Source organism: Callospermophilus lateralis, chromosome 19 (genome assembly GCF_048772815.1).
Source record: "Callospermophilus lateralis isolate mCalLat2 chromosome 19, mCalLat2.hap1, whole genome shotgun sequence".
NCBI lineage: Eukaryota > Metazoa > Chordata > Mammalia > Rodentia > Sciuridae > Callospermophilus > Callospermophilus lateralis.
This window is the reverse complement of record NC_135323.1, coordinates 38,043,335-38,052,911: the sequence shown is the minus strand read 5'-3', so window position 1 is coordinate 38,052,911 and position 9,577 is coordinate 38,043,335. Positions and strand designations below refer to the sequence as shown.

General features: G+C 45.0%; 1 protein-coding gene across 9 annotated transcripts in view; it reads left to right on the top strand.

Annotated features, from left to right (window-relative positions):
- Positions 1–651: 651 nt before the first annotated feature.
- Sun1 (Sad1 and UNC84 domain containing 1) overlaps positions 652–9,577 on the top strand; it is a 42,977-nt gene continuing 34,051 nt past the window's right edge. For 7 of the 9 annotated variants that reach the window (XM_076840250.1, XM_076840246.1, XM_076840243.1 and 4 more), the window contains exon 1: positions 653–716. The gene's annotated coding sequence lies outside the window, so the exon portion shown is untranslated. Of the gene's footprint in view, positions 717–3,477; positions 3,629–9,577 lie in introns of those variants that run through there. The other 2 variants (XM_076840248.1, XM_076840242.1) reach the window with 2 other exon arrangements.

Sequence of the window (9,577 nt, the reverse complement as noted above, 5' to 3'; positions counted from 1 at the left end):
GTGCTTGTCCCGCCGAAGGCGGACACCAGATGCACGGTCCCAAAGCGTCACAGTCCAGGGGGCCCCTGACCCCGGCAGAGGCACTGGGATGGAGCTCAGGGCAGCTGCACAGGGAGGGTCACAGCGCGGGGTGCAGCAAGAACTGGGTGGCTGGGTGGATCTGAAAGGGCCAGGCTGCAGCGGGGAGGGGGACCGAGGAGTGACGCCGGCAGGGCCAGGAGGGGAGTAGGACTCCTAGAGAGCACCGCAGAGGAGGGGCGCCCCTTCTGGGGAAAGACCTCGTTCCGGACCTGAGACCCTGGCGGTAGATAAGACCCTTCCCCGAGAGACCCTTCACCAGAATGAAAGACCGGGAGGTAAAAACCCCTCCTCCGATGCGTCCCCTTGGGGAAATGCTGACCCTCCAACAAGACATCTCAACACCAGAAACTCAACCCGCCCCCCACTTTCGAGGCGCGCCTACCCCGCCCCGCAACGCAATCCGGGTACCGCCCTTCCCTCCTGCCCTTCCCTAGCGCCGGCCCGGCCCTTGCGTCCGCTGCCCGCAGCTGTCTCCTCATTGGCTGGGAGCTTTAGGTGGAGGGCTCCGGATTGGCTAACATTCGTATTGCACCCGTCCCTGGCCCCGGCGCAGCGCGCGATTGGCTGGCACGGCGGGATCCTTCGGGACTGGCCTGGGCGGCGCGGACCAGGCCTGAGGCGGCGGCGCGAGGCAGGTGAGCTCCGCTGGGTTGGCCGGGGCGGGGGCGGGGTTCCCCCCCCCCCGGGGGTTGCGCCTGTGCCGGGGGCGACCCTCACAGTGGGCGGAGACGGTGGCGGCAGGACCGAACTGCGGAGCCGCCAACGGTCTCTGTCCCGGCCCACCCGTCGCCCCTGCTCGCGGCCAGGCCGCGGCGCCCTTGTACCCCCCCTTCCCCTGGTGCCCGTAGCGTGCTGGTGCCGGAGTCCGGCCCCTGGTGCCCAAGCCTGGCCCCCAAGTGCGATGGTGCCTGAGCCGGGTCCTCGGTTTTCTGAGCGTCCTGGTTCTGGAGCCTGGTCCCCGGTTCCCCTTGAGCGCGCTGGTGACTAAGCCTGGCCCCCAAGCTCCCAGTGTCCTAGAGCACCCGAACCCGACCCGGGTTTCCCCGGGAGCCCTGGTGCCCAAGCCCCGCTCCAGAACCCGGACCCCGTTTCCCCGAGCTCCCAAGCCCGGTGTGACCCCCCGCCAGAGCCCAGCGCTGTGGCACAGACCCACGGTCGCAGGTGCTTGGCGGGGCGCTGAGCGGGCTGAGTCGCCGGTCCCGGCTGCCTGCCTTCGCGCGCGCCCCAGCTCGCGGGCCTTGGCCCGCGTTGTCCATGGTCGCTGTCCGTCGTTGGATGCTTCGCAGTGGCGCTGAGTCTGAACACTCGTGGCCGTTAGTTTTGGGGAGTGTCTTCTGGCCTGTCTACTGTGGGATTTCTTTTCCTTTATTTTTTGGGGGAGCGGGGTACTGGGTATTGAACCCAGGTGTGCTTTACCACTGAGCTACACTTCCGCCCTCTTGAAAAGATTTTTTTTCCCTTTCCTTCGGTTTTTTTTTTTTTTTTTTTTTGGACAGGGTTTTGCAAAATTGCCTAGATTTGCCTTGAACTCGCTATCCTCCCGCCTTTCAAGGCGCTGGGATTTTAGGCGTGCGCCACCGAGCTAGGCTTCTTGGTGCTAGAGCCCTAACTTATGTTCTTTTTTTCCCCCCCGGCTAGATTACCTCGGTCTTTTCGAACAGGTGTGCACCTGCTTGTATTTTAGTTTGGCTACTCTATTTTAAATTCCCTTGAGCGTTTTTCCCTTTTGAACAGTGACCTCGTGTTCTATTCATAGACTCTCTCCCACCCTGCTCGATCTTATCAACTGGGGGTGATGGCTGGTCAGCGCTCTTCCCTGTCATCCTTTTTGGTCTTTTCACTGGGTTTTATATTCCCAGGGAAGGGCACTTGAATCTGCCTCACTTGAGAGTTGAGGGCAAGGGTTGTCAATGCAGAGAAGCATTGAGTCTAGAGGAACCTCAGTTTACCCTTCATTTTTGGAGGGTGAGAGCAGAAAGGGGATAGGCATGGTAGCTCGCAGCTTTTTTTCTGTATTTTGGTAAAATGCACATAAAGTTTACCATCTTAAACATTTTGAATTGTGTGGTTAGTTGGTATTAAGTACATTCATGGTGTTGTGCAATCAACACCACTATCTATTTAGTTCCAAAAGTTTGCGTCACCCTAAATGGAAACCCTGTAGCCATTAAGCAGTCAGGCCCCATTTTTCTTTCTTCCCACCCCTTGGTAGCCACTGATCTGTTTATTGCCTTTGGATTTGCCTGTTCTGGACATTTCTTATCATTGGAATAATGCAGCATGTGGCCCTTTGTGTCTGCCTTTTTTGAATTAACATAATGTCTTTGAGGTATCATGCTGTAGCACTTATCAATATTTCCTTCCTTTCTATGGCTAAATAATTTTACACTGTATATGTGTATCCAATTTTATTTACCTAACCTCTGTTGATGGACATTTGGGTTGTTTCTACGTGGTGGCTCTTAAGAATTAGTGCTGCTGTGAACATTTGTGTGCAAGATTTTATTTGAGCACCTGTTTCCACTTTTTGGAGTATATTCCTAGGAGTAGAGTTTTTAGGTCATACGGTAATTCTCTGTTTAACTTTTTGAGAAACAGCTCTTTCTCAGAGCCCACAGAAAGTTTTTCAAAGTGGCTATTTTACATTCTCACGTATGTTCCACTTTCTCTACATTCTTGTCAGCATTTGTTTTTTTCCTTTTTTAAAATTGTGGACATTCTAGTGGGTGTGAAATGGCATCTCATTTTGTTTTGATCAGCATTTCTCAAATGACACTGTGCTGTTGAATATTATTTCATGTGTTTTTGTATATCTTTGGAGAATGTTTGTTTCTTTTTCCTGTGTTTTAGTTGGGTTATGTATCTTCTTGTTAAATTGTAGGAATTATTTTGTATTCTGGACACCAAACTCTTACCAGATACATGAAGGCTGGCTCTTAGTGCTCAAATTGATGGAGTCCGAATATCTATGTTTCCTTTGTTGCTCATAATTTTGGTATCACATCTGAGAAACCTTTGCTAAATCCTAGGTCTCAAAGACTTAGCTGTTTTCTTTTGTGTTTTATAGTTTTGATTCTGACATATGGGACTTTGGTCCATTTTTAAATGACTTGGGCATGATGTGTGTGTGTGTGATAGGGGCCTAATGTCATCCTTGTGCTTGTAGAAAGCACCATTTGTTGACCCCCTACTGAGTGGTCTTGGCACTCTTGTCAAAATCAGTTAGCCATAGATGTAGGATGGTTGTTTCTGGGTTCTGAATTCTCCTGCTCTGTTGGTCTATATATCTGTCCTTTTGCTAGGGCCACGTTATTGTGTAGTGAGTTTTGAAATTGGAAAGTGTGCTTCCACCAACTTTGTTCTTTTTCCAAGATTGTTTTTTACTGTTTAGGACCCATCACTGTTCCATGTGAATTTAAGGATTAGATTTTCCATATCTGCAGAAAAGGCCATTGGGATTTTGATAAGGATCATAGTGAATCTGAAGATTACTTTGGGAATATTGCCATCGTCATAATATTAAGTCTTCCATCCTTCAGTTTGGAAGGTGAGACTTTTAAAATTTCTTTGAACAGTGTTTTGTGGTATTCAGTGTACAAGTCTTATACTTGCTTGGTTAAATTCATTTCTGAGAGTTTTTTGTTTATTATTTGCAGTACCGGGGAGCTCTACCTTGGAGCCTACTTCCCCAGCCCCACCTGCGCTTTTCTTATTACTATTATTTTATTTTGAGACAGGGTCTTGCTAAGTTGCCCAGGCTGGCCTTGCAGTTTTTGATCTTCCTGTATCTCTGGAATTATAGGTGTGTACCACCGTACCAGCTTCTAAGGTTTTTATTCTTTTTGATGCTCTTGTAAAAGGAATTGTCTTAAATTCACTTTCTGATTTTTCAGTGATAGAGTTTAAAAATACAACTGTTTTTGTGTATGGATTGTGTATCCTATACCTTTGCTGCTTTTGGTTATTAGCTCTAGTAGTTTTTTTAAGGGTTTTCTATATATGAGATCATATCATCTGAGAATGAAGGTAGTTTTATTTATTTTTTTCAATTTGTTTGCTTTCTCCCGACCCCCTTTTTCTTGACTAATAACTACTCTGTGTATAACTTCCAGGACAGTATTGGACTGCAGTGGTGACGTGACAGTGGGCATCCCTGTCTAAATCCTTATCTTAGGGGGAATCTTTTGACCTTTCACTTTTGAGTGTAATATTAGCTGTGGGCTTTTCAAGGATGCCCCTATATCGTTGAGAAAGTTCCCTTCCATTCCTGTTTGTTGAGGGGTTTTATCATGAAGGAGTGTGGGATTCTTAAGTGTATTTTCTGCACCTGTTAAGATGATCATGTGGTTTTGCCTAATTACGTCTTAAATAGTCTTTGAGGATTTAATTCCTCCTGTATTTTGGCTCCATCTTCCACCCTGGCTTCCAAATGTAAATAAGTGCAACAGTTCTTGAATCTTGGGGAGGGGGGATGAGTCCTGTGGTGAAATCAGATATTTTTCAGCATTCCCCATTGCAAGTTTATTATACAGCTTATTCTGGCTTGAGTTTTTTTTTTTTTTTTTAATGTTCATTTTTTAGTTGTAGTTGGACACAATATATTTTTTTTATGTGGTGCTGAGGGCCTCACAAGTGCCACAACCCCAGCCCCTAAGTTAATTTTTATTCATCTAATTTCCAAAAGTTTCTTTGTTGTGGCTCTTTTCTTTTTGTTTCCATGGATATATGTCTTTTAAAAAACAGCCCTCTTTTGAAAGGGTGGTGGAAGAGAGTAGAATCTGACATCTGTGTTCATCACATTTTTAACTGGAAATTCCTGGTGACCTATTTTCAAAGAATGCTGGTATTTAATGGTGTATGTTGTCAGCTCATAACCATTGTCTCTTGGTTCTGAGTTTATGACAGTCAAATGGCCTCCTAAATAATCTGCCTATAGCCTTTCCAGATCCTGGAAACAAAGCCAACCTGAATTTGCTCACAATAAATGCAGGCACATTGTTAGGAGAAGTTGGGGTTGGGGTTGGGGTTAGTGGTGCCTGAGGAGGCCTCCATTCAGCCTTGCGGCTCATTCTTCCCTGGTCTTCTCACAGGAGGCAAATCCAGGGAACTATAGGGATTTCCTAAGGCCACGGGCATGTGGTCCTGAGCCCTCCAGAATTCTGTGAAGTTTCAGAGCAGGAGGTTGTGGCCCTTTGTTCCCTGTAAGAGGGTTTTTGATATTTAGTTTTTTGAAATCGGCTCTTATCTTTTTTTCCCCCCTTGCTCCCTAAATTTGGAACTCACTGCTTTTGGGGACTACTTGCACACTCAAATTCAGGTAGAGAATCTGGGAATGCTAGCTCTGATTGTGAACAGTTTACTTCATTGGCCAAAATAAATGAGGAGGCGACAGATGAAAAATATGGAACATGGTACTGCTGCCTATAAGGCTGTTTATTATGTTATAGGTTATAATTTGCTCTGTTTCATTAAGCAGCTTGTATAACACAATAACCAGTTTTGCTGCTCAACTTTAGCTGTAAGTAAGCACACATGTGGTCCATAGTTTTCATTTGGTTCCTAGAGGCACCAGTGAATGGCTATAGATTGCAAATTTCAGTGTAGGAGATAAGATCTCTGTGAATGGTGCTCTTTGACCTTTGTGCAAAATTAAATTTCAGGTTATAAATTGGTGTAAAGGTGCTCATTCTAGACCAGTGGCTGCCAGTGAAAGTGAGAGGGTTCCCTTGGGGCATGTGGGGTTTAAAAGGAAAGCAGCCCATTGTCTGGCTGCTTTTTTCTTAGTCATTCTGTTTTCCCTGATTTTCATGATTGGAATATGGGAGCTATATCTGGAATATGAAAAACATCAATTTCTGATTGCTTTGTTTGCCATTTATATTCATGCTGCAAACCTCTTCAGGACTAGAGAGTACTCACCTTTAGCCTGGTGCTTCCTGTTTGAAAAGACAGAATAGCAAAAGGGAAGGGTGATCTAAAAAAAAGTATGAATGGATGAGCTGTGTTCATGAGACAAATAAAATCCTGTGGTTGCTGCTCTTGTTACCATTCCCAGTTATGGTTGGAAATGAAATGGCTGACCCACCAGTTTGGGCTGCATGAATCCATTAGGAGGAGGAATAAAGAGGCCCATGTACACATGACCGTTCTGCTTTCATAAGTTCTTATAGCACTTTGAACAAGATTTTCCCAGAGTGTAATCAGATAAGAAGCAGAGAGTGGTGGGGGAGGTGAGTATTTTCAGCTTAATAGCAAAGCAAGTCAAGTGCATAATGATGAGTACTCCTGCTTTGTAGGCACTTACACAGTGTCCCACCACTGGGTGTTAGACCTGCAGGAAAACAGTTCACAATTCCTGCCCTTGGAGTTCAGAGTCTAATTGGAGATACTCATTACTAAATAGTGGTTAGGGTTTGTGTTAATGAACAGAAATGCTGGGAAGCATTAGCTAGGCACTTCACTGGGCTGGAGGCTGGGGTCCAAGGGGCTTCCTGAAGGTGATGTCACTACTGAGTCTTTAGGGTGAAGAGGTAAGCCATCACTTGGGCATAGCTAGACCCAGGGATAGGAAATAAAGCGGCTAGAAAATATTTCTTTATTAGAAAATAAAGCAGCTCTTTGTAGGTCAACTATTCAGGTAAGTTTATAAAGGATTGGCTTAAGGGGGAAATACTGGAGCTAGGAAGTCAGTCTGAGTGCTTGTAAGGGGCTGGCCAGAGATAGCAGGTTGAGGGGCAGGATGAAGAGGAAGAAGCAGACTTTTAGGGTGATTGAGATGGGGGATGAGTGGCTTATTGGCAAGCCCGGTGGAAAGGTCCAACAGGAAATAAAACCAGATGCAATCTTCCCAGTATACAAACTTGAATTACAGATGAATCAAATAAATTATAAATGGCTTAACATGGACAAGTCAGAGCACTGAGTAGGAAACTGTTAGAGATCATCCCTTTGCTCTTGGCGTAGAGCACCTTTCTAGAAGCAGTACATGAGCCAGGGAAGACCAGGCCAAGACAGTGACAAGGGGCATCCCTGGCATGTGTCATGTGGAAAGGGCTAATACCTTACATGTATCGTGGTCCTCTAAAATGGGAATAAGAAACCCCTAAGAGCATAAGAAATGCAGTAGGCCCAGAAACACAAAAGGAAGATTCAAGTCATTGATAATTAACACACGCTATCAAACTGGTGGCATGGGCTCATGGCTTTAGTGGCCTCATGGCAGTCCCATATGCAAGGCTACTCCCCTATGTGGGGTCCTTGCAGTAGAAATTTTGTGGGTAGTCCTTCTAATTGCACTGTTCCCGAGGGAATTCATTACACTGTAGGTTTCTGTCTAAACTATGAAATATTTCTGTATTCCAAAAAGGCCCTCGAACTTAACATGTACAAATCTGGAATAATTTGATCTTAGGCCCTTTGTCATTGTAGGAGGAAATGGGGTTTTATTAGAAAGTTTGGAGCCCTTATCATTAGGAGATGCACACATGTGCTAATGCCTCTTCATACTAAATCTCTCTCCTTATACCTAGAGCTGTTTTCTTAATGCCAACAGCCCATATAGCTTAGCCTCTTCCTGTTGGTTCATCATTTCCAAAAGTGTGTAGAAACGGTACAGCATGGTGAGAGGTTATCTGCCACTGATGATGACTCATTTTTCGTTCTTGTTCCATGTACTGAGGTGGGCAGTGCTAAGCAGGTTGAGTGTTAAAGGGCTCCTTTGGCTGCACCCTGAGTTGAACTGCAATTTGTGTTTGCAGTGGCATTAGAGGTGAAGGCACTGTTGCTGCCTGGCTCATAACTAGAGCCCTGGCCTTGCCTTGGGGTCCTCTAGCTGGGAGAGTAAAAGAACCAAGGGGTCTGGCTGCCCCACATCCCTTAACATGGGAAGATGGATTTATCACAAATTCGATATTATACATTTCTAAAGGTTTTGTTTTTTGTTTTTGGTGCTGGAGGACCCTGGGGCACTGTACCACTTAGCTGCATTCCCAGCCTTTTTTTTTTTTTTTTTTTTTTTTGTAATTATAGATGGACAGCATGCCTTTATTTTGTTTATTTTTATGTGGCGCTGAAGATCAAACTCCAGAATTGTGCACCACTGATCCTCACTTAATACTGATTTTACTTAAAGGGCTGCTCAGAATTTTAGTGTATCTTTGTAAAGGACATAATTAATGAATTGCCTGATAGCAGTTTAGCTGCTATAGAAAACCAAGCCCTGCAGAGGTTAAGGATTTATGAGGATGGAGTTACAAGGGTGTACTCACGGATGTGTGTGTGTTGCACTTGTGTGTATGTCGGTGTTTCTTTAGAAGATTAAGCATCTGCCTAGCGGGGTCAAGTGAGCATCCACTGTAGGCTGTGGTGGGGATCAGGAGCTCATCCCCCCTGAGGGATGGGGCCTATGGCAGATGCCACTTCCTGGGGAGCTGGGAGTAGGGCCTGGGTTTTGTGCCTTGGATTACAGTGAGGACTAAGAATGCTGTTATCTTGGAGAAGCTCTAGACTTGAGCCTCAGGGTTAGATCGGATAAGGGAAGAATGCCATCTTAAAGGAGGCGGGCATACTGCAATTCCCCTGTGCCCAAAGGAAGTGCCACCCACCAAATTTAAAGTTTGCCTTTTCTTTTTCTTTTATTAAATTATTTATTTATTCTAATTTGTTGTACACGATGGCAGAATGCAATTCATTTCATATTACACATATAGGGCACATTTTTTCAAGTCACTGATTGTACGCTAAAGTTTGCCTTTTCTAGTTATATCGGGAACTGATATTGTTTCCTATCAGAAAAGATTGCTGATTTTATTTCAGAACCAGAGTTTTTTCCTGGTCCTTAGCTTTGAGCAAATAGAACAAACCTGTTTTTAACTTTATATGACTTGTTCTTTTTGAGATTTTTGCAGCCATGTTTTCTGAATTGCAATGAGGTGGTGCAGACATTCTAAATAGTAAAGATTCATATGATATGAGTGATTAATATGATGTGAGTGGCTAAAACCCATTTTGATGAGAGCATTCACAAAAATTGGGCTTTATATTTTCTTCTCTACCATACAATGTGAATCTTACGATCTGTAATATAGGAGATAAATGTTTTTGAAGGAGAAACCTGGTGTAACTTAAAAAGAATCTTAACATCTAATTTTAAAACCATGCTAGAACATGCATATTTATAAAGATATTTCTTTAGATTTGGAACCTAGGTCTGCTCTCCTTTTGCCTGTCATTGAGTTCCATGTTCTCTTGGCACCAGAAAACATAGGACAAAAGGGAGAGCCCTGCCTAGGTGACAGGTAGCAATGTATTCTCCTTTACTCAAAGATGTCTCTCTAGGCTGCATCTCCCAAAGTGTGTGTTTTCTGAGGTGCCGGCTCTTCATGGTCCCTCTGGGATCCTCCATTGGTCAGTGAGCTGACTTTTAGGAACCTCGGCCACGGGGCTCTCTGAGATGAGGCAGGCCCAGCTCCTGTTTCTGAGTTCTGCACAAAATTGG